Source organism: Triticum aestivum, chromosome 5B (assembly GCF_018294505.1).
Source record: "Triticum aestivum cultivar Chinese Spring chromosome 5B, IWGSC CS RefSeq v2.1, whole genome shotgun sequence".
In the NCBI taxonomy this organism is placed as follows: Eukaryota; Viridiplantae; Streptophyta; class Magnoliopsida; order Poales; family Poaceae; genus Triticum; species Triticum aestivum.
In genome coordinates, this window is record NC_057807.1 from 386,089,034 (window position 1) to 386,113,088 (window position 24,055).

Sequence of the window (24,055 nt, forward strand, 5' to 3'; positions counted from 1 at the left end):
TGGATAGGGTGTGGGCCCCCTCATGTTGATTCTTTTGCCAATATTTTTTATTAATTCCAAAACATGTCTCCGTGGATTTTCAGGTCATTTCGAGAACTTTTATTTCTGCACAAAAATAACACCATGGCAATTCTGCTGAAAACAACATCATTTCGGGTTAGTTCCATTCAAATCATGCAAACTAGAGTCCAAAACAAGGGTAAAAGTGTTTGGAAAAGTAGATACGTTGGAGACGTATCAAGGAGAGAGGCTGACTTGTGGGGTTTTTGCATGCAAAATAGAGCGTCGGCACCCCCAGCTTCCCCCTAGCTTTTTGGGTTTGGGTTGGGACCGCCAGGCATAATTTTGGCCAAACCCAGCGCTATTTGAGCTTTTGGGGGCATGACTAGGTGAAAAAATGCGCGCCGGCGATGAAAAAAACCTCCTAGGGGGGCTCTCAGGGGGACGACTGGAGATGCTCTAAATGCTTTGATCCAGCGGGCGGCTGGCAGGGGATTGCTCCGTCGGCTCATTCCCTGGCATGCGGCCTCAAGCATCTCCCTTTATGTTGATGACATAGTCACCTTTTGCCATCTTGACGCACATGCCATCGCGACCATCAAAGTGCTCATGCATGTCTTTTGCATTGTGTCCGGCATAGCACCAACCTCCCCAAATGCTTTGCCACACCGATTGGGTGCTCTGAGGAGCACGAAGACAAGATCCAGAGCAACCTTGCTTGCCCGATTTCCACCATCCCGGTGCAATATCTTGGTCCCCCCGTGACTCTTGGCAAGGTGCACACGGCGCCCCTACATCCCCTGGCCAAGAAGATCAAAGGCAAGATCCCCACATGGTGTGCCGCTATGCTCTCTCTTAGCAATCGGCTGGCCGTAGTGAGGCATGTCCCATGTGCTATTCCTAAATATTTCCTCATCACCATTGCACTCAACAAATCATCCTCGCGTCCGTCCACCGGGCGATCCGTGGCTTCCTCTAGGAGGAAGACAAGGATGTACGTGCCGAGCAATGCTAGGTTAATTGGCCTCGCATTTGTCGGCCCTGGGTCTTGGGGGCTTTGGCATTTGGGATCTCCATCGAGCTGGTATGGCCCTACGGGCATGATGGATTTGGATCCAATGCACCGATCCAAACTGTCCCTTGAGCTACCTCCCCCTTCCTCGCAACCCGGAGGTCCAGACCTGGTCCGAGTGTGTATTGCAGCTTGGCAATGGCCCGTCCTGTCTTTTCTCGAGAGACTATTAGGTGTATGACCACTACATACCCGAGCTTTCTCTTCTCATCTATGTGATGGTCCCTCCTCGTCACCACAAGTTGCACACTGTCCATGATGGACTGCTTCTCCAGGCTTGGGTCCAAGAGATCCAGGGCCCCCTAGGCCCTACAGTCATGGTCCAGTATGTCAACCTATGGCATTTTCTTCAACATACCTCTCTCCTTGGCACCCTAGACAAGCTTATCTAGCACTGGACTAGTTCTGGAGTCTACTTCACCGACTCCTGATAGTCCTCCATGTTTGCTGACCCACTGCCAGATCCACATTGGCGGCTCACTTTGAAAACTTGGGCGCCTCTTTGCGTCAAGATCTTCTTGTGGCTGGTCTTCCAAGGCCGATGTTGTACCGCGGAAAGACTCACATGCCATGGTGTAGCTCATGAGGATATATGCCCCGTTTGCAACTAAGAATCGAAGAGCGTTCATCACCTCTTTGGCAAGCTGCTCCTTCTCCCAACAACTCTGGCATGAGTTTCTCGCATGGTGTTGATCATAGGCTCCTCCACCCCACCCCAAATCCCCATTCCTAGAGTGGTGGTGTGATACCCTAGCCATGTCCCCATCCTCCTGCCGAAAAGGGCTCTCATCCCTCCTCCTCCTCCTGACGGCTTGGCTTATATGGAAGCATCAGAACGGCTGCATAATCAATGGACTACAACCCTCCTTGAGCAATTTCCTTCAGCTCATCAAGGATGAAGCTCGGCTATGGGTGCTAGCGCTTTTGGCTTGGCCAAAATTATTGCAAAATAACCGGCATGTGGTAGTTTGTAACCCAAGTCCCCCTCTCTCTCGGCCTCCTGTTGTGTGTTGGAGACAGAGACCTTTTATTCTTGTTTGACTCCTGTATTCACGAAAAAGGTATTGTTATGGAGTTGAACTATTCGATGTATCTCCTATTATGAGTTTCTTTGTGTTCGATTGAATCTTATTCATGTTGTGTATTGAACTTTTGGGAATCATAAGGTCATATGATGCATGTCTAGTATAACTTTCAGAGACACTGTTATATCATTTGGGTGACTCTATGGATTAATAATAGAAAGATAAAGAACATAACATGATTGTCTAGTATAATTTTTGGGGCTACCTGAGGTGACATTGGGGGTGCTCTATGTCTTAAAAAGATACTCCTTCCGTTCGAAAATATAGTGCTTCCTCTATTCCCGTGCTTCAACTTTGACCATAAATTTAACCAACAAGACCGACTGTGGCGGGAGCAAAGTTATACTAGTGAATTCATATCCGAAAGAAGTTTTTAATTATATAGTTTTTTCTCCTACCGCAGTCGGTCTCGTTAGTTAAATTTATGGTCAAAGTTGGACCTCGGGAAGTGTGGACGCACTGTATTTTGGAATGGAGGGAGTAATAGATAAAAGGGACTTTAGTGTGATGCTTTACCACACATTTTGAGGTTATATCATGTATTTTAGTGAATTAATAATGTTGAGAATTGCCAATTGGGAAGCAATAAACCCTAGGCCTTGTTTCCAACCATTAAAATTCTATTTCAGTCACTTTTGCAACTTATTACTTTGTTGTTTTTATTTATTACGAAAAGAAAACAATATTTCCACCATCCAAATATCAACTTATCATACAAATCATCAATCTATTCATCAAACCAGTGCGTCGAAGCAATCTACGATTTTGTTAGGTGTGTTGGGTACACAAGAACTACTTGTACCGTGATTGCAGGGTTGCTTGAGAGAAGAATACATTCAACCTATTCCTCACACAAATTTATAAATCTTATGTGTTCTACTTGAGGGAAGTTGTTGTTTTCCTACAAACCTCTGCGCTTGGTGGCCTAACAAAGTCTGCAAGAATAGAAGTGCATAAAGGCACCAGAGGCCCACAATCTTTAGGCATTTTACATTCAATTTCGGCATATTGCGGAACCTCCATTTGTCAAACTCTCCAAGGCCTTATATCTAGTGCTTACAACTTATCCAGATTAATTCCAACATGGATCCAATCATGGTGCTAAGTCTGTGGGAGTTCCTACTCACATACGCATAGTAGAACATAGAAAAAGTTGTAAAACCTAGAAAAACTAAGGATTATGTGGAGCCCATGTTAACATTTACGGAAACGAGTTACAAAACATACATAGAAGTGGCTCAATGAAACATGATATGAGTAAGTTTAGTATCGAATATGCACGAAGTGGGCTATAAAATATGATGCATTTCAAACGCATTAGTCACTTAACAAGTAAACACATAAAATACAGACGATTCACTACATCACCACCATAAGTATTTTTTTCATTATAGGTAAAATAAACTTAGCACAACGTATAGCTTGGCAACAAATCTTGTCAAGGCCACATTACTTAGCTAGTAAACACATATAAAACACACATATTCTCACATGAACTTGAGGAGATCATGGTGTGCTTTATCATACTTCATTCACACTTAAAGACAAGAAACGAAACATGCAATAGTCTCATGATATACTCATATGGAGGTTCATCCAAATATGATGGATCCAAACATGCAAGGACTTAGTAAGCACAATGGTTGTCTTTGTTCAATCAGTTATATCAAGGACTATCTTCGGTTTCTCGGGGTTCTTCTCCACTGCAGTCTTCATCTCATTATGCATCCACTTGGTAATATCTTCACCGCCTTTGCCATCTAATGTCAAGTGGACCACTTTGAGTTTGGCAAGATTTTCTACACCAAAAAATCCCTCCAGCATTTTGAAATTTAGCTCAAGCCTTTCTAGTTCTGGCATTGCATTTACTAAAAAGCTCAGTAAAAGCAAGAGAGGAGCTGAGAAGCGAAGAAGCTTAAGACTCTTAAAACCTCCATCTAGAATTCTAATCTCCCCATCAGAGTGCAACTTATTTTCAGCAAGTGTTGTCAATGTTTCAGGATCTAGCTTTTCTTCCCTAAATGAAAAGGTGAGAGAAAACAACGCCTCTAGTTTGCTGAGGTTCTCCAAGTTGTCTTTCCAAAGAGCTATCACCGAAAGGGCTAGCTTGCTGAGAGCATTGTGTTGATTTATCCAACCAGGGAGCTTAACCATCTTTTCAGATAACTCAAGGGCAGTCAGAAATTTTGGAGGCGTAGACAGAGCATCCGATGATTTTAGGAACTCAGATGATTCATCAACAATTATGAGTGTGTGTAGAGAATATCCACCAAGATACTCGATGGAGGAGCTTAATTCTTCAAAACTTGCACCCCCACCCCATTGTTTTGAGCTTGTAGATGGCAAGTTTCCTCAACTCGGTCAAATGGTGAAAGTCCACTGATTCCCCAACAATCTCAATACCTGACAGTAGGCCCAAGGCCTTCATTTTATTTTTCTTACTCATCTCTTCTGGAAGCTTCAATGCCATCCGTATTTTTTTATTCGCACTGATTATGTTAACTAGCTGTTCAAGCTGGCATATGGTTTTAAGCAAATCAACAACATTTGTCTCTCTTATCTCCAAGGTCTCCAGGTTCACAAGCATGTCAATCATTTTTTGGAAGCTCTTTTGTGTCAGTTCTCCAGATGCTGAGAAACTTCAAAAGAAGCATTTTGCACATCTCTTTTGTATGGTGGTGCTTGAAACATGTACAACCTTCAAGATCTAAGACCTGCACAATTCCAAACTTGAATGAATGGGAAGGTAACTGATTGTTTAAATTCCCAAACATGGCTAGTGAACGAACATGAGATGGGTTCATATTCTCTAGATCCTTTGCATGTTTAGAATCACTGCCTTGGAGAGACAGTCGACGGACCTTGCTCCTAGGAGGTGGCATGAGCCAGTTACCACCAACCACAATGATGAAATTCTCTTCACTTGCCTTAGCAACAATGTGATCAAGGACCATGTAGCATCCCAAAATTCTAAATTTTGGAATGTTATATTAATTAAATAAATATGATTGTTTGTGTGATTGATTGTGTGAAATGAGTGGAATTTGAAACTTTTTGAAAGTTGAATGAGAGGGAGTAAAAGGACTTCCCCAAAACTTTCATCTTTGCAATGTGATGTCCAGGAATTCAAATTCATTTCATCACAAACCCCAGAGTGAAGATGACATGACTTCTTCCATCAAAGGAATAAAAAGGGATTTGAAAATAATTTGAATTCCATTTGAAATAGTTTCAAACTAGGTAATTCATGCCACTCAAGGATTTTCATGAGGGAAGATAACATCACTTCTTCAAAATTGAAATAGAGTGGGAAGTAGGAGGCCACATTCAAAATGGCATTTGAGCCACTTTTGGAAATACTCCATATGGATTTCAAAATCTTTTCCAAATATATTTTCAAAAATAAATAAGCAGAGAAGGTAATAGGACTCCAATTATTGGAAATAAAAATGGGAAATGAATGTTGGAACCAATTCAAAATGGTTTGAAAAATATTTGAATCCAATTGGAATAACCATTTTGGGTTTTATTGAATTTTTCTTTATTTGGTTTTATTTCAAATTATTTTTCTCCTAAAAATAAATAAATGGAAATAAGAGTAAAATGGTTCCCTTTAATGTAAAATTAGGAGAAAATAAATTTGAAATCATTTTAGTATTTTTAAAATGATTTTTATTGGATTTTATTGCAACACCAGCACTATTTAATTTTTGAGATTTTTTGCAAAGTTTATTTGAACTTGAAAAATAGTTCATGTTGTAGGATTTCTTTTTCTGAGATTTTGATATATTATATGTCTATATAATATTTTTATTTTATTTTGGTTCTTTTTGTTTTTCCTCCTGTCAATATTTAAAAAAAATCTATCGAACAATGCCAGACCGAAGCCCATCACTGCTCTCCCTCTCTCCCTCGGCCCACCTACGCGCCAGGCTGGCCCAGCAGCTCGCCCGTGCCCGAAACCCCTACGCACCGCCCGTCCGCTCCCTCGCTCGCCCGCCTCTCCCGGTGACCGATGGACCCACCGTCTTCTTCCTCCTCACGCCAAGACACGGCCACGCCCGAGCTCGCTCAACCACCGCCGTATCCCAGATCCTTTGGGATCCTCTCCCCAATTCACCCCCTCCTCCAAGCACCCCCCCTATATAAACCCCGCCTCCCTCGACCCTTTCCCCCTTTTTCCCTTCGCCGAGACCCACGATTTGCCCCTCAATTCCTCGCCGGGGATGAGCACCCCTGTCGCGCCATAGCCGCCCTACCGCACCTCCCCGATCACCTCACCCCTCCGCGACACCACCCCGGCATCCCCTCGCTTCGCCTGATCTCCCCGACGACTCCTCGAAGCTCGAGCACCCCTGGAACACCGGCAACGTCGACCACCCAATGCCACCTCCACCCCGACCTCGCCGCTGTTCAACTCCATCGTCTTCACGCACACCACCGACCACCATCGTCATCGCCGTCATCTTCCACGTCGAACGAAGCTCTCCTCGGCGCCGAAGACCCACGGGAGACGTTGCCTGCATTGACCCCGAGCCGCTGCCGTCGCCGGAGCCTGGTCGGAGCTACTCTTCCTCCGCTGTAAGCCATCGCCATCGTCTGATTTGTTTTCACCGCTCCAGCTTAGATCTATCGAATAGTTAGTTTTTTTAGATCGGTTTTAGTCTCGGTTTAATACGGTTTAGTTCGACCGAGCCGCCGGTTTTTGTTTTAATAGTTGTCCGTCGCCGTTTTCGCTAGATATGGGCCGTCTGCCCGAATAGATCTAGCGCACGCCCACCGAAGCCAATCGCAGTGCGCCACGCTTACGCCTGTCCGTTCGATTCTGTTTTTCTTTTCTGCTTTAGTTTTAGTTTTCAGAAATAGTTCCAACCTTAGAAGCTTTATATCTTTTATGTTTTAGATCCAAATTGAGTGTTTCATTTTGCATTAGATTCAAAATTTGTTAAAGTTTCTATTTGTGCAATTGGATTTCAAATTTGTGTAATTTAAAATTGAATTTGATGGAATTTGTTCAAATCACTAATTTAGCCATAACTTGAGTTTTATAAAATATTTTTGAGTGATTCTTTTTGCTCCTGGTCACTAGGACCTTTTCCTATCCAATCTTGTTGAGTATTTAATTTTTAGTTTATTTTAAATTAGGGTTTTAGGCAAAACAATACTGTTTTTTCTTGTTTTGTTCTAATCTTTTATTTATAGTTTTAGTTGTTTTTAAATTATTTATTTTTGTCACTTTTGACAAATTTAGTTTTGTTTATGTTAGTCAACAAAAGGAAATTTTATTTTTTATTTTAAAATTTTATTTTGTTTAGTTTTGTATGAAAACTTTAGAGGTCATAGTTAGAGTTTCATAAAAGCTTTTTATTTTGCAAATAAAATTTTATGAAAAATACTTTCTGTTAACTTAGTTGTTTTACTTTTTATTTTATGTTATTTTATTATTTTAGTGTTTTAGTTACGGTTAAGTTTTACTTAGGGCAAAACTATATTAGATGTTTGTAGCAAAGTCATAGACTTTCGTTAGTAGTTTTTCTTTGTAGTTTTATTTGAATTTTCTTTGGAATTCATTTGAGTTTTGTTATTGAGGTTTATTTGTTGCTTTTATTGTTATTTGTATTGATAGAATTGATTGCTAGAGTTGTTGCTTATGTGAATATAATGTTTGACTATATAGATTTTCTTGGAGTGATGAATAGTTTATCAAAGACTGAGAGCATAAATATCTTCATCAACTTACTAGTAAGGTTCACTTTGACCATGTTTTTCATACCTATGTTTTATTTGCATGTTGTAGCAACCTTTCAACAATCCCTCTAGTAGTGTTATTGAATCTTGTAGTTGAGTAGAATGCATGAGGTAGGAACCCATCTCCCTGTTACCAAGCCCGGGATGTTATATAGTTTTAATGCTACGCTATAGTAGACGGGGTTTGGTATGAGTGCATGAGAGTGGTGTGAAGAAGGAGGATTCTACGTCAATGACAACAACTCCATGATGGAATCTGCAAGGACTGCATCTTCAAGGCCTCAAGACTTCAAGACTCGGGACAAGAATTCAATACACACTATTGGGTGAAGGACGGTTAACGAGCACCCTAGAGAAACCAATGGATGGCCAGGATGCATGGAGAAGCGCCATGACATCTTGCAGAAAGCTTCACCCAGACTCAAAGAAACAGAAGAATACTTCATGCCCGGAAGCTTACTTGTGCAACCGCAAGTCACTATAGGCTCTAGCTTGGTTGACCTTAGTTGTGACTCTGGCTGGGATGGTGCTAGTAGATATAGAACTACGGTAGGATTGGATGAGCACCGGACAGTGGTCAGGGGAACTCTTCGGAAGACCATGTTTCGGTCGTCTTGTTCTCAAACACCCTGAAGTGCGAGAATGTAAAAGGAGGGATCAAATCTTGCGGGTAAAGTGTACAAACCTCTATAGAGGGTTAAAACTTAATCGATTAGCCATGTCCCCGGTTAAGGACAATTTGAGCATCTGGACCTGGATCTATCTCGGAACTCTCAACACCAGATCAAAAACTTAATTGTGGGCAACTGATGATGATATGGGCTATGAGACATCGGTTGGCGGAACCATGTCGTTATCGAAAAATTCCTTTGTTGTAGGGAAAATAAAACCAGCTTTTATGCAAACAAAACTCAGACACAAAGCCACAAAGCCATATTGCATGTAGTATAGTTTTATCATCTGCTTTCTCTTATTGTGATCTTGCCGGTACATTCAATGTACTGACCTAGACGATTGCAACATCTCATGTTGCAGATATTTCTTCCGACGAGTAAGAGTATGATACAGGGTTACGGTCTACACTTAACTTGCCGATGGCATTGATGGGACTCCACACCCGATTGATTGTTTCCGCTGTGACTTATGAGGTATATATATCAGTTTTACGTTATTTATACATGTGATTGCACTTTGATATATACATTGATGTATTGTGTGTGCCAGCATACTAATCCAGGGATGGCAGTTTGAGGTCGGGTCACTATAGATATGGTATCAGAGCACATGTTGACTGTAGGACGTGACCATAGAAATCAGAAAGCCCTTAGGACAGGATATCTCTAACACTTTATTTTCAAAAAGATCCTTTACTTCTCATCTTTTCTAATTTTATCAAATATTCTCTCTTACCTAAAATAGTTAGAATATACCCCTTTCCCTTTTGACCACACGAAGGATCAACTGAAGCCGCTCCAAGAAAGACAAGATATCGGACAACTGATGACCTCTTCAGAGTAAAGGGGAGTTCACCATGAATTAGAAGAGTTGAAGTTACAACAGTTGAAGACTCTGAAGAATTGAAGATTTGAAGAATCTAAAGAATTATTTGACCTTTAGAAGACCAAAACCTGTTATATACTTACGCTAGATGCGGCGATTTGTGAGCTCTCGATTGTTTGATGTTTTTTCGACAGCCATGAAATAAAACCCATTTCTTCAAAAAATTGTTTGTATTGTGTGTATCTCTCTCTATCTTCCGTATCTCATCCCAAAACCCTTGGACCCAATAGATGATGAATGAAGATGGGCTGGTATTCTCTAGACCGATGACTCAGCCGAAGGCAGAGCTATGGATTAAAAACACGGAGGATCAATTCGGGAAAAGTTTGATTGCAAGAAAGTATGAGGTTCAATACGCTCTTCAGTACTTTATAGTAAGTGCTACAACCTGGTGGAAAATGCATCAAGCCATACAAGGATGCAACGGAGCAAAAACTTGGGAGGAATTCAAGAAGACTATGTTGAGATCCTGTCTCATCTGGAAGCATTGTGATAACTCGAAAAATAAACCTTGTGCCTGCAAGATTTGTGGAGAAATAGGACACACCCACGAGGAATACAAAGAAGGATGCCCTCATTGTGAAGAACATCACCTAGAGGAAGAATGCCTGACTGGACATGTTACTTGTTTCCTGTGTGAAGGAGTTACTCATTTCCAGGCTCGGTGCCAAATTTACCCTAAGGTACAAGAACTGACCAAGCAGCAGAAGAATCCCTCACGAAAAGTTTGGAAGAATCCATGATGGAGGAAGTTATTGAAGGCCCTGATGGAGAATGCCTAAACAGATTTTTCACCCAAGCCTGCTATTCATGTGGAGAAACATTATTCTCAGTATTGCACAAAGGAAAGAGAAGCGTATCTAGGAGACTTCCCGATAGCAGAAGTGAAGTTTGACCCTCGGGTAGAAGCTCTGATCATTAAGAAGAAATCCAGGAAGAGAAAACAAAAGCAACCCAAGAACAACCCAATTTTTGTAGAGAGGGACCTGAGTAATATCACTTGTTACAGGTGCAAGGATTTAGGTCATTACGCTGATAAATGTACAGAGAAGAAGCCAAGAACCCAAAGAGCATACACTATCCCAAAGAAGCCACGGGACTTGTCGGAAGTTATATGTTTTTGTTGCAAGGAAGCAGGACATTATGCTACTAAATGTCCCAACAAGATGAAAGTTGGAGCTGAGTAGATGAAATTCTGATGTTGCTAATAAGTGTAGTAGGAAGAAAATTTATTTTTGTGAGTAAAATGAGTTGAGTTACGGGTGCTCAGAGATTGCAATAAATTCATGGATCAATAAAGTTAATGTGTCATGATTTCATACGTTAAGTTTTATGAGTTGTTATTCTAAAAACATAGATGTTGACCATTTTCGAGGATCTGAGAAATATGGTCCATGGAAGAATTTGTGCATTTCAAGGGTGGTAGTACCCTGTAAGAATACTCAACCAATGGAAAGGGAAATGTGTCCCACAGATTTGGAGTTTGGACAAAATTAGTTGGAGTTTTATTTTGATGGTATGAAGAAATGAAGTACTGTTGGATTTAAAGGTGGTCTAACGATAGAATAGGGAACAATAATAACTCCAAGAGGAGTTAAAGTTATACAGGTGTTGATGTGGGTCCCAAAAGGTCTAGGAATTAATAAGGATTGAGTACTCCCCTACAAGAAATTTTGGAAGAAGTTGTGAATTGATCAGTAGACGTTCCTTAGGAGGATTCGAAAACCCAAGAGTTGTGAAGAAATGTTAGATGTTTTGTTTAGCTTGCAGAATCAATGGAATTCGAACCCAGTTCGAGGACAAGGGAAATTCTGCAATGCTTGTGAGAATGCCCGAGTGTTAGAACCGAGAGATTTGTTAAACCTCATACAGGGTAACGATCTGGGTGCGGAATGGATTGATCACCATACCGACTGATATGTCTCCGTCGTATCTACTTTTCCAAACACTTTTGCCCTTGTTTTGGACTCTAACTTGTATGATTTGAATGGAACTAACCCGGACTGACGTTGTTTTCAGCAGAATTGCCATGATGTTTTTTTATGTGCAGAAAATAAAAGTTCTCGGAACGACCTGAAACTCCACGGAATATCTTAGAATAAATAATAAAAAATCCTCACCAAAGATGAAGACCAGGGGGCCCACACCCTGTCCACGAGGGTGGGGGCGTTCCCCCCTACCTCGTGGGCCCCCTGGTGGCCCTCCGACGCCAACTCCAACTCCATATATTGGCTTTCGGGGAGAAAAAATAGAGAGAAGAAATCATCGCGTTTTACGATACGGAGCCGCCGCCAAGCCCTAATCTCTCTCGGGAGGGCTGATCTGGAGTCCGTTCGGGGCTCCGGAGAGGGGGATTTGTCACCGTCATCATCATCAACCATCCTCCATCACCAATTTCATGATGCTCACCGCCGTGCGTGAGTAATTCCATCATAGGCTTGCTGGACGGTGATGGGTTGGATGAGATTTATCATGTAATCGAGTTAGTTTTGTTAGGGTTTGATCCCTAGTATCCACTATGTTCTCAGATTGATGTTGCTATGACTTTGCTATGCTTAATGCTTGTCACTAGGGCCCGAGTGCCATGATTTCAGATCTGAACCTATTATGTTTTCATGAATATATGTGAGTTCTTGATCCTATCTTGCAAGTCTATAGTCACCTACTATGTGTTATGATTCGGCAACCCCGAAGTGACAATAATCGGAACCACTCCTAGTGGTGACCATAGTTTGAGGAGTTCATGTATTCACTATGTGCTAATGCTTTTCCGATTCTCTATTAAAAGGAGGCCTTAATATCCCTTAGTTTCCAATAGGACCCCGCTGCCACGGGAGGGTAGGACAAAAGATGTCATGCAAGTTCTTTTCCATAAGCACGTATGACTATATTCGGAATACATGCCTACATTACATTGATGAACTGGAGCTAGTTCTGTGTCACCCTATGTTATAGCTGTTACATGACGAACCACATCCGGCATAATTATCCATCACTAATCCGGTGCCTACGAGTTTTCCATATACTGGTTCTCGCTTATTTACTTTTCCGTTGCTACTGTTACAATCACTACAAAATACCAAAAACATTACTTTTGCTGTCTTTACTTTTTTTACCGTTACCACCACTATCATATTACTTTGCTACTAAACACTTTGCTGCAGATATTAAGTTTCCAGGTGTGGTTGAATTGACAACTCAGCTGCTGATACTTGAGAATATTCTTTGGCTCCCCTTGTGTCGAATCAATAAATTTGGGTTGAATACTGTACCCTCGAAAACTGTTGCGATCCCCTATACTTGTGGGTTATCAAGACCTTTTTCTGGCGCCGTTGCCGAGAAGCATAGCTCTATTTCTTGAGTTACTTGGGATTTATATCTGCTGGACACTATGAAGAACTTGAAATACGCTAAGACAACAATTTATCCCTCAACTACGAGGGGAGGTAAGGAATTGCCATCTAGATCTGCACTTGATTCACCTTCTGTTATGAGTAAGGTAGCGACACCTAAACCTGCTTCTGCTATTCATTCCAATATGTCGCATGTTATTGATGATGTCACTTCTGCTATGCATGTTATTGATGATGAAACTACTTCTATGCTTGATACTACTGTGCCCCTTGGTGAATTTCTAGATGAGCAAATTTCTAGGTCTAGAGAAAGAAAAATTATTGAATCTGAATATAATGATGAGAGTGATGATGAAAATGTTCCTCTATTCCTGAGGGTTATCTTTTTGATGTGGAATCTTCTGCAGCTATTTTTGCTTGCCAGGATAGATACGAACTTAAGAGGTTGCTAGTTAAATGGAGTAAATAATCTTTTAGAGATAGAATGAGGCCCGACCCTGCTTTTGCTACTTCACCTATTTGTGTTCCTAATAAGGATTATTATGAATTTTCTGTCGATCCAGATATAATCACTTTGGTTGAATCTGATCCTTTCCATGGCTATGAATCTGAAACCGTTGTGGCACATCTTACTAAGCTAAATGATATAGCCGCCCTGTTTACTAATAATGAGAGATCACGCTACCTTTATTTACTCAAAATATTTCCGTTCTCATTAAAGGGTGATGCTAAGATATGGTTTAATTCTCTGGATCCTGGTTGTGTGCATAGTCCCTAGGATATGATCTATTATTTTTCTGCTAAATATTTCCCTGCTCATAAGAAACAAGCTGCTTTGAGGGAAATATATAAATTTGTGCAAATTGAAGAAGAGAGTCTCCCACAAGCTTGGGGGAGGCTTCTCAAGTTACTTAATGCCTTGCCCGATCATCCTCTTAAGAAACCTGAAATACTTGATATCTTTTATAATGGACTAACCGATGCTTCCAGAGATTACCTGGATAGTTGTGATGGTTCTCTTTTGAGGGAAAGAACACCAGATGAAGCTGAAATTCTATTGAATAATATGTTGACAAATGAAAATAATTGGGCACCTCCCGAGCTACCTCCTGAGCCAGCTCCAGAGCCAATTATTGAGCCTATTCCTAAACCAACTCCGAAGAAGAGAGGTGTTCTATTTCTCAGCCCCGAAGATATGCAAGAAGCAAAGAAATCTATGAAAGAAAAAGGTATTAAAGCCGAAGATGTTAAGAATTTACCTCCTATTGAAGAAATACACGGTCATAATTTACCGCCTGTTGAAGAAGTATATGATCTCAATACTTTATTCACTAAAGAACCTCCTGATCCCAATATCCCGACACAGGTAGTAAAGGTAAATTCTCTCTATAGATATGATAAAGTTGAAGTCCCTCCTACTAAAATTGCTAGTCAGTGCTTCGATGAGTTTGATAACTTTATGTTTAAGCAAGATGACTTTAATGCTTATTTTGGTAGACAATTAAAACAAGATGCTTATATGATTAAACGCTTGGGTGATTATATGGCTGATATTAGAGGTGAACTTAAACTTGTTAGCAAACATGCTTCTATGGTTACCACTCAAGTAGAACAAGTACTTAAAGCTCAAAAAGAAGTGCTTGATGAAATGAATAGTAAGAAAAATGATTATGATGTTAGAGTGGCTACTAGAACTGGTAGAATGACTCAGGAACCTTTGTATCCTGAAGGCCACCCTAAGAGAATCGAGCAAGATTCTCAGAGAAATGATATTGATGTACCTAGTTCTTCAAGAAAGAAGAAAAAGAAGAATGATAGGACTCTGCAAACTTCTAGTGAACCTATTGCTGAGCCACCTGAGAATCCAAATGATATTTCCATGTCTGATGCTGAAACACAATCTGGTAATAAACATGAACCTAGTGAAAATGTTAATGATGATGTTCATGATAATGCTCAACCTAGTAATGATAATGATGTAGAAGTTGAACCTGCTGTTGGTCTTGATAACCCACAATCAAGGAATCAACGTTATGATAAAAGAGACTTCGTTGCTAGGAAACATGGTAAAGAAAGGGAACCATGGGTTCAGAAACCCATGCCTTTTCCTCCAAAACCATCCAAGAAAAAGGATGATGAGGATTTTGAGCGTTTTGCTGAAATGATTAGACCCATCTTTTTGCGTATGCGATTAACTGATGTGCTCAAAACAAATCCTTATGCTAAGTATATGAAGGATATTATTACTAATAAAAGAAAGATACCTGAAGCTGAAATTTCCATGATGCTTGCTAATTATACTTTTAATGGTGGAATACCAAAGAAACTTGGAGATCCCGGAGTACCTACTATACCATGCTTCATTAAGAGAAATTATGTTAAAACTGCTTTATGTGATCTTGGAGCCGGTGTTAGTGTTATGCCTCTCTCTTTATATCGTAGACTTGACTTGAATAAGTTGACACCTACTGAAATATCTTTGCAAATGGCTGATAAATCAACTGCTATACCTGTCGGTATTTGTGAGGATGTGCCTGTTGTGGTTGCAAACGTCACTATTTTAACGGACTTTGTTATTCTTGATATTCCCGAGGATGATAGTATGTCTATTATTCTTGGAAGACCTTTTCTTAATACTGTAGGGGCTGTTATTGATTGCAACAAAGGCAATGTCACTTTTCATGTTAATGGCAATGAGCACACGGTACACTTTCCGAGGAAACAACCTCAGGTTTACAGTATCAACTCTATTGGAAAAATTCCATCGATTATATTTGGAGGTTTTGAATTTCCTCTCCCTATTGTCAAGAAAAAGTATGATATTCTTATTGTTGGGGATTTTCATATCCTCGTTGAGGTACTTAGTGTTATTCGAAATTTCTCTGGTTCCGTGATTATTTGGAATGAGTTTGTTAACAAGACTTGATCAACCTTATTAGTGGGTTCATTTCGATGATCATGAGATGGATGAAACTAGAAGCACAACCTTCTGTACCCTCTTTATATTTTCTCTTATTTAGTAGAAATAAAGTAAAATAGTATTTTTCTGTCTGTCTCCTGACTTATCCACTCAATATAAAAATATCCCGAAAATAAAATTCCTCAGAATGCCATGCCAATTTAATATGATTTTTTCGAGAATATTTGAGAATTTACTGTGCAAAAATCACCGCGGGGGGAGCTGCCACCTGGTCACGAGGGTGGAGGGCGCGCCCTACCCCCCTGGGCGCACCCCCCTACCTCGTGGGCCCATGGTGGCCCTCCTCCACTTATCCCTGCACCCATCTTCTTCCTCTGCCTCACACAAACACGAAAAACCAACTCAAGCACCAGTTCCAGCCCCTGTTGCTGTGATTTTCGATCTCCTTGCTCAAAGCACTTCTCGCAAAACTGCCCGGGGAGGTTGTTCCTTGGTATGTGACTCCTCCATTGGTCCAATTAGTTTATGTTCTAGTGCTCTATTCATTGCAAATTTATGTTGTTAAGGTGACCATGTTCTTGAGCTTGCATGTCTAATTTATCTGGTCCCAAGTAGTTTTAATGCTTGATATAGGCTCTAGGCACTTGTGGGTTATCACCGACTTACTCTTTTCATTTGCTCTTGCTATTTGGAATGGCAAAATCTGAGTGACTTACCGATAGTAGAGTGATGATGATGTCAAAACCTTGTTTAAACTCTAGAATGGTAGGACGATTGATCCATGTACGGACAACCGTTGCCAACCGTAGGATATACGGTGAGATTCAACCCGGACCATTTTCATGCAGGAGAAACCTGTAATGGTTGACCACCACGAGATATCGATAGTTGTTTAGTATTGGCGACAAACCCGTCAGATAAAAATACCCAGTATCGGCCTTACGATGAAGAGGGGTACAAGATTTTGAAGAAAAAAGTTATGCCCTTACTGGGAGGGCACCAGTGAAAGAATTATCCCGAAGAATATGAGAAGACTGACATCGTCGACCCAAAGGAGGGAGTACATGAGTTTTGGAATCATAACCCTACTTGTAAGTGTGGTAGCACCCCAGACCTTTCCGATCAATGGATTTGCTAGAAGTCCCTCCAACCCTAACCTTCTTTCTAGCCTTTTCGAATCTCGAGGACGAGATTCATTTTAAGTGTGGTAGGTTTGTAACATCCCAAAATTCTAAAATTTGGAATGTTATATTAATTAAATAAATGATTGTTCGTGTGATTGATTGTGTGAAATGAGTGGAATTTGAAACTTCTTGAAAGTTGAATGAGAGGGAATAAAAGGACTTTCCCAAAACTTTCATTTTTGCAATGTGATGTCCAGGAATTCGAATTCATTTCATCACAAACCCTAGAGTGAAGATGACAAGACTTCTTCCATCAAATAAATAAAAAGGGATTTGAAAATGATTTGAATTCCATTTGAAATAGTTTCAAACCAGGTACTTCATGCCACTCAAGGATTTTCATGAGGGAAGATAACATGACTTCTTCAAAATTGAAATAGAGTGGGAAGTAGGAAGCCACATTCAAAATGGCATTTGGGCCACTTTTGGAAATACTCCATATGGGTTTCAAAATCTTTCCAAATATATTTTCAAAAATAAATAAAGAGAGATGGTAATAGGACTCCTTCAATTATTGGAAATAAAAATGGGAAATGAATGTTGGAACCAATTCAAAATGGTTTGAAAAATATTTGAATCCAATTGGAATAACCATTTTGGGTTTTATTGAATTTTTCTTTATTTGGTCTTATTTCAAATTATTTTTCTCCTAAAAATAAATAAATGGAAATAAGGGTTAAATGGTTCCCTTTAATGTAAAATTAGGAGAAAATAAATTTGAAATCATTTTGGTATTTTGAAAATGATTTTTATTGGATTTTATTGCAACAGCATCACTGTTTGAATTTTGAGATTTTTTGCAAAGTTTATTTGAACTTGAAAAATAGTTCATGTTGTAGGATTTCTTTTTCTCAAAATTTTGATATATTATATGCCTATATAATATTTTTATTTTATTTTGGTTCTTTTTGTTTTTCCTTCTATCAGTATTTTAAAAAATCTTTTGAACAATGCGAGGCCGAAGCCCCGCACTGCTCTCTCTCTCTCTCTCTCTCTCTCCTTCTCTCTCTCTCTCTCTCTCTCTCTCTCTCTCTCTCTCTCTCTCTCTCGGCCCACCTACGCACCAGGCTGCACAGCAACTCGCCCGCACCCGAAACCCCTACGCACTGCTCGTCCGCTCCCTCGCTCGCACGCCTCTCCCGCTGACCGGTGGACCCTGCCGTCTTCTTCCTCCTCACGCCAAGCCACAGCCACGCCCGAGCTCGCTCAACCGCCGCCGTTTCCCGGATCCTTCGGGATCCTCTCCCCGATTCGCCCCCTCCTCCAAGCACCCCAACTATATAAACCCCGCCTCCCTCGACCCTTTCCCCCTTTTCCCCTTCATCGAGACCCACCGTTCCCCCCTCAATTCCTCGCCGGAGACAAGCACCGCCGCCGCGCCATAGCCGCCCTACCGCACCTCCTCGATCACCTCACCCCTCCTTGACACCACCCCGGCATCCCCTCGCTCCGTCCGATCTCCCCGACGACTCCCCGGAGCTCGAGCACCCCTGGAACGCCGGCAACATCGACCACCTGACGCCACCTCTGCCCCGACCTCACTGTTGTTCGACTCCGTCATCTCCACGCATACCGTTGACCACCATCATCATCACTGTCGTCTTCCGCATCGACCGAACCTCTCCCCGGCGCCGAAGACCCACGGGAGACGTCGCCTGCATCGATCCCAAGCCGCTGTCATTGCCGGAGCCTCGTCGGAGCTACTCTTCCTCCGTTGTAAGCCATCGCCACCGTTCGATCTGTTTTCAACGCTCCAGATTAGATCTATCGAATAGTTAGGTTTTTTAGATCGGTTTTAGTCTCAATTTAATATGGTTTAGTATGACAGAGCCGCCAGTTTTTGTTTTAATAGCTGTCGGCTACTGTTTTCGCTAGATATCGGTCATCTGCCCGAATAGATCTAGCGCACGTCCATCGAAGCCAATCGCAGCGCACCACGCGTACGCATGTCCGTTCGATTCCGTTTTTCTTTTCTGCTTTAGTTTTAGTTTTCATGAACAGTTCCAACCTTAGAAATTTTATATATTTTATGTTTTAGATCCAAATTGAGTGTTTATTTTTGCATTAGATTCATAAATTGTTAAAGTTTCTGTTTGTGCAATTGGATTTCAAATTTGAGTAGTTTAAAATTGAATTTGATGAAATTTGTTCAAATCACTAATTTGGCCATAACTTGAGTTTTATAAAATATTTTTGAGTGATTCTTTTTGCTCTTGGTCAGCAGAACCTTTTCCTATCTAGTGGTGTTGAGTATTTAATTTTTAGTTTATTTTAAATTAGTGTTTTAGTCAAAACAGTACTGTTTTAGTTCTAGTTTTGTTTTAATCTTTTTTGTAATTTTAGTTATTTTTAAATTATTTATTTTTGTCACTTTTGACAAATTTAGTTTTGTTTCTCTTAGTCCACAAAAGAAAATTTTATTTTATTTTTTATTTCATTTAGTTTTGTATGAAAACTTGTAGAGGTCATAGTTAGAGTTTCATAAAAGCTTTTTATTTGTTTCTTTTTGCAAATAAAATTTTATGAAAAATACTTTCTGTTAACTTAGTTGTTTTACTTTTTTACTTTCTGTTAACTTATTAGTTTAGTGTTTTAATTACAGTTAAGTTTTACTTAGGGCAAAACTATATTAGATGTTTGTAGCAAAGTCATAGATTTTCGTTAGTAGTTTTTCTTTGTAGTTTTATTTGAAGTTTCTTTGGAATTTGTTTGAGTTTTGTTATTGAGTTTTATTTGTTGTTTTCATTGTTATTTTTATTGATAGAATTGATTGCTAGAATTGTTGCTTATGTGAATACAATGTTTGGCTATATAGATTTTCTCGGAGTGACGAATAGTTTATCAAAGATTCTGAGAGCGTAAATATCTTCATCAACTTACCAGGCAAGATCACTTTGACCATGTTCTTCATACCTATGTTTTATTTGCATGTAGTAGCACCCTTTCAACAATCCCTCCAGTAGTGTTATTGAATCTTGTAGTTGAGTAGAATGCATGAGGTAGGAACCCATCTCCCTGTACCAAGCCTGGGACGTTATATAGTTTAATGCTACGCTATAGTAGAAGGGGTTTGGTATGAGTGCACGAGAGTGGTGTGAAGAAGGAGGACACTATGTCAATGACAACAACTCAATGATGGAATCTGCAAGGAAATCAATACACACTACTGGGTGAAGGACGATTGACGGGAACCCTGGAGAAACCATTGGATGGCCGGGATGCATGGAGAAGCGCCATGAAATCTTGCGGAAAGCTTCACCCAGACTCAAAGAGACGGAAGAATACTTCATGCCCGGAGGCTTACCTGTGCAACCGCAAGTCACTATAGGATCTGGCTTGGTTGACCTTAGTTGTGACTCTAGCTGGGACGGTGCTAGCAGATGTAGAACTATGGTAGGATTGGATGAGCACCGGATAGTGGTCAGGGGAACTCTTCGGAAGACCATGTTTCGGTCATCTTGTTCTCAAACACCCTGAAGTGCGAGAATGTAAAAAGAGGGATCGAATCTTGTGAGTAAAGTGTACAAACCTCTGCAGAGGGTTAAAACCTAATCGATTAGCCGTGTCCCTGGTTACGGACAATTTGAGCATCTGGACCTGGATCTATCTCGAAACTCTCAACACTAGATCAAAAACTTAATTGTGGGTAACTGATGATGATATGGGCTATGAGACATCGGTTGGCGGAACCATGTCGTGATAGAAAACTCCATAGTACATACTCATGATATTCCTTTGTTGTATGGAAAATAAAACCAGCTTTGATGCAAACAAAACTCAGACACAGAGCCAGAAAGCCATATTGCATGTAGTATAGTTTTATCATCTACTTTCTCTTATTGTGATCTTGCTAGTACATTCAATGTACTGACCTACACGACTGCAACGACTCATGTTGTAGATATTTCTTCCGACGAGTAAGAGTACGATACAAGGTTACGGTCTACACTTAACTTGTCGATGGCATTGATGTGACTCCACACCCGATTGATTGTTTCCGCTGTGCCTTATGAGGTATATATAAGTCTTGCGTTATTTATACATGTGACTGCTGTCGGCGTCCTGGGAACGGGGGTCCCCAAACTTGCCTGCCTGCGGCCTGCAGGGTGGCTCAAGCCATGGCCCAGTGTGGCCCATCTTCATCAACTCAAGGTCAAGACCCTTGCGAGGGGCCAAGCCTCGTGGGGCAGATGACAGGAAGCATCCTTAGGACTAGCCTCGTCAGGCTGGCTCGCGAGGAGGTGGAGAAATCAAGGCAGGGGTACCTCGTGAGGTGCCCGTGAAGCAAGCCATGACGATCGAGGCCAGGCGGGCGCCAGGCGGGCGCCGGCCAGTGTCCTTGTTTCCCCTTTGGTGCAAAGGGAGCAAGCACAGGCCAATGCATCAGGCCAAGGCTACCATTTCGGTGCAGAAGACCAAGACCAGCGGAACAGCCGGAAGGATGTCACCATGGAACCCAGGACGGCGTCATCATCAGCGCCTTTGACAGGCGAGGACCGACTTTAGTCAGGATAAGTGTACTAGATGTTCCCCTTCAAAATGACCAATTGTTGGCGCCCTTCCCGCTCAATATTTGGGAAGAGGACCAGGGCCTCTTACTCTATATATAGGGCTAGCCACCATAGTATAGAGGCATCTGGCATCTGATCTGGAATCGACCCCTCAAAAGGGACAACACCACCACAAGAACACCCCTCGCGAGGCTGTTCTTCCCTTGTACTGTTCTTCATCAGCCCCAAAGGCAATCCACCACACCACACACTGGAGTAGGATATTACACCGCAATGGTGGCCTGAACCAGTATAAATCTCGTGTCCCCTATGTGTTCATCTTGCTAGCCTAGATCCTTTGCAAGGCGACGAGACGCGAGTTGGTAGAGGAGAGATCTTCGCGCGCACCCCAGAGTTCGAACCTCAAGGGTCTGCTGGAACCCACAATCCGACAACTGCTCTTTGATATATACATTGATGTACTGTGTGTGCCAGCATACGGATCCAGGGATGGCACAGATACACAGAGACTTGACCATTTGAGGTTGGGTTGCTGCAGACCATATCATGAAGTACAAATTTCTTAACCTTTCCATTGCTGCTATGCTCAACTACTCGGATTATCTTCATCCTTATGAGGTGATTGAAATATGCTTCCGCGACATCCTCCATACTTAGACCTTGCTTTTCACAGACGAAGCCTTCAGCAGTCCATCGTCTAGTCAGTCGTTTCCTGCTGATTTTGTGGCCCTTTGGAAATATGCTCAAGTACAACTAGCAGGTCTTGATTTCAGCAGACATGTCATTGTAGCAATAGTTAACAATCCTACCCACTTCCTCCTGGGTGATGTCTTTCCCACCATCTTTACCATGATCTTTCCCTGATTATGGGAATTGAGAACTTCTAATATCGGACCATTTCTCTTTATTATATGTTTGGGTTGCAGGCGACATGACCACCCATGGTAACTATGGCCAATGGTCGTCCTCCACATACCTTCGAGACTTCATCCGGAAATGGAACATCTTCACTACCTTCAAGTCTAGAATAACATTTTACTATATTTGATAGACAAGGGGAGCAAATATTATGAATAAAGATCTTATGCACATAAAACAAAAAACATCAATGATAATGTTGGCAAAAATATTAAGAACAAGATCACCTTCTTCTATCTTGGATGTTGTGGACTCGAGGAAAGCTTGTTTAAATAACTTCTTGGATTCTTCATCTCCAAGACCTTTAACTTTATGAATATCTGCTTCTCATCTTCGCATTGTGGCACAAACATGAAATCGTGTGGTAACTATTATTCTGTTCTCTTTATTATTGTTATGGTTAGGAAGTTCTTTTATAATATTGTCCAACATCGTTGCAGACCATACATCATCAATTACGATCAGGAAACTGCAAATAAACAACATCGCGGGTGTGATCAGATAAGCCAAATTTGCGTTACCAACAATTAGTATATGTAATTTTCTTATCCGAATAAAAAGTTTTGTAACTCAAATTAGTTAAGGAAATAATTCCTTATGATAATTTTCACTAATTTTTTTCATGGACTAGCTAGTAGTTTTGTAATGTAAACTCGGCAAGAAATAGTTGCATGTTCATAAAATTAATAGACCACAAACCATGTCTAAATCTAATCATTATCTATTTTTTATTATTCATCTTTATTTACCCATGTCATTTGCCTAGTAACGACGAACTATGCTATATTTATCTAAGCTTTAACATAATCGACATTCCATGATATCATACCTTGTGGACATATGCCAAACTAGACGCTCTAAACAAAATCTACTCGATCCCTTGTATGTACAATATATGATTAGGAGTGGATATACATGGTATAGAAAACATTCCACACCCTTGCCGAAATTTCACTCAATACCTAGCCTACTAGTAGGGCACACACCGCAGACCCACATATTATATCACTCTTCTCACACTTTCATCCTCACATCGTTTTAAAAGGATTTTTGAAATTTCATTTAAAAGGGTTAACCTGGAGAGACTATAATTGATTCAAAAGGGATTATGTGTTGGCTCGGCTCTTCTCAAACTGGCAATGTGGGACTAATCGCATGTAACAAGGTTACCAAGATCTTTTCGTATTAGCACCACACAATATCTCTAGTGCCAACATGCATGTTGTGTGTTGTAACCTCTTAGGAGAACCCTGATAATACTTGAAACACTTTGAGCCAAATTCTGATCAATGTCTACCCACTAGTGTGGAAGGTCCATGTATGATAGCAATCTATTACGCTTTCCTATTTTAATCATGTAAATGGGTTAACCCAATATAGTTGTCTAAAAACCAATTCGATTGTAGTTGGAACTCCAATCCTCCAAACGAAAAGTTCCTGCTGACGACTCGCCTACCACATTGACCACCGCCCAACATCGTTGCCACCACTTTGTCGAGTGCTCCCAGCCCCACCGCCACTCTGTCGTTTGTTCCCGCCATCTGACACGTCCAATGTGTGCCTCTCCACCGCCACCAATTACAACCATTTCCCCGACTATCAATTGGTTGAAATGGTTGCCACCACACCAGTACCATCATCCACCAAGGTCGGTTAGCAGCTGAGAGACCTTCCATCGACTGGTGCAACCACTGTCAAGATGCG

At 41.0% G+C, this 24,055-nt stretch overlaps 1 pseudogene; it reads right to left on the reverse strand.

Moving 5' to 3' along the window:
* Positions 1-3,810: 3,810 nt before the first annotated feature.
* On the reverse strand, positions 3,811-22,837 carry LOC123114792 (disease resistance protein Pik-2-like; annotated as a pseudogene).
* Positions 22,838-24,055: the final 1,218 nt, after the last annotated feature.